At 55.8% G+C, this 1,886-nt stretch overlaps 1 non-coding gene across 1 annotated transcript; it reads left to right on the top strand.

Annotated features, from left to right (window-relative positions):
* The first annotated feature begins 336 nt into the window (after positions 1-336).
* On the top strand, positions 337-422 carry TRNAQ-UUG. The gene has a single exon. It is a non-coding gene; the product is annotated as a tRNA-Gln (tRNA).
* Positions 423-1,886: the final 1,464 nt, after the last annotated feature.

Raw genomic sequence — 1,886 nt, 5'->3', positions numbered from 1 at the left:
TAAGTTTCAGCTTATATTTGCAGCCACAGCTGCACGTGGCTACTAGCTGAAGTGTTGGACAGGGGCGATCAAGATACGTGAATCTGCATCTCCCATGTACCAGCTAAGCCAATGCCCTCATTGAACCGTTGGGGAAACTGAGGTATGTGCATTGTGCAGACCCAGGACTGGAACTCCTTGATGGCTCACCTGGGATGTCCAGTGTAACCAACATCAGCGAGGGAGCAAATGGGCCGAGGTGACGTTAGATGTAGCCGGAGAGATGGACAGGGCTCGGGTTATGCAGGGCCTCACAGACCGAGGGAAGGAATTTGGATTAAAACAAACCTACGGGGCGCCTGGGTGGCTCAGTCGGTTGAGCGTCTGACTTTGGCTCAGGTCGTGATCTCGCGGTTTCGTGGGTTCGAGTCCCGCGTCGGGCTCTGCGCTGGCAGTGTGGAGCCTGCTTGGGATTCTCTCTCTTCTCCCTCTCTCTCTCTCTCTCTCTCTCTCTCTGCCCCTCCCCCACTTGTGCACTCTCTCAAAATTAAATAAACTTAAAAAAAAATTAACGGAGGTGAGATTCACATACAGATGAACCATTTTAACAAGTCAGTGGCATTTCGCACATTCAGTGCTGTGCAACCACAGCCCTGTTGAATGGCAGAACATTTTCATCCCCCAAAGGAGACCCCATACCCGTTATGTAGCCACCCCCCTCCCCCCCAGCCCCTGGCCACCGCTGGTTTACTTTCTGCCTGTGGGTTGCCCGTTCTGGACATTTCCCATAATGGAATCATACCCTTCGTGGCCTTCTGTGTCTGGCTTTCACCCCGCATGGTGTTTTGAGGTTCGCCCATGCTGTAGCAGGCGTCCGTGGCTCTTTCCTTTTTCATGGCTGAATTGTATTCCACGGCAGGCATCAGGACTTTGGATCTTACCTAAGAGCAGTGGGGAGCCGTGCAGGGTCTCCTTTCTGAGCGTTGCTGGAAGGAAGGCCCCCTTCCGCAGCCCAGTGGTAAACAGGGTCTCCTCCTCTGGCTGCCACAAAGCTGGTTTTCGGCTTCATGTGGGGGTTCAGGGCGCGGGCTGCCCCACCTCCCGCACCAGGTACTCGATGCCCCTGCCTGCCATCGCCGTGAGCACCCTCCGAATTAATTTGGTCTCTGGGGGGAGGATCCCCGTCCGGGCTGCAGCGTCTCTGTCTGACTCAGTGCCAGGCTGGCTCGCTCAGGGCAGCGGCCATCTCTCAGCAGGGTCCGGGCTCGGGGACTGCTTGTCTCCAGGGGAGGGGGTTGGCCCAGTGGCCAGCTGGGCTGTGTTGTCCCAGCCTGGACAGCAGGTGCCGGCCAGGCAGAAGAGCAGCCTGGTCACTGGGACAGTGCTGCCCAGGGTATGGGAGGCTGTCCTGTTTCTGTCCCTTGTCACCTATGCTGTGGGTGGCCCCGGGAGGGGCATTTACTTGGTTTGCTGTGCTGTGCTCCAGGGTCTGACCGCAGGGCCAGGAGCAAGGACGGCCGTCTCCTCTGGGGCCCCTCTCGTAGCCCGCTCCTTCCGGCCACCACTGCTCTGGACACGCCCGGGAGCGTGGAGACACTCGTCCCTTGTTTCTCAAGCCCTGTCGGTCATTGGCCTGAACCATTTGGCAGAGCTGAGTCCCAGTGACTCAGACAGGCTTCTGTTTTGTGGCAGCTCTTTGTTCCACGGGTTTTCTTTCCTCTTTTATGCTATGGGATACAACGGCTATTGATTTTACTTAAGAAAATGTAATGATACATGTTGTACATATATATTCTCTCCTAGTAGAAAATTGAAACGTTCCCCTGTACTGAATTCTCCTCTCCTTCCCTGGAGCGAACTACCCCTAGAACTGTCGTGAGGGTCTTTCCAGACTTCTTTCTGTGGAT

Source organism: Panthera leo, chromosome D3, assembly GCF_018350215.1.
Source record: "Panthera leo isolate Ple1 chromosome D3, P.leo_Ple1_pat1.1, whole genome shotgun sequence".
NCBI lineage: Eukaryota > Metazoa > Chordata > Mammalia > Carnivora > Felidae > Panthera > Panthera leo.
Note: the sequence above shows the minus strand (reverse complement) of the source record. Positions and strands in the feature narration are given on the sequence as shown.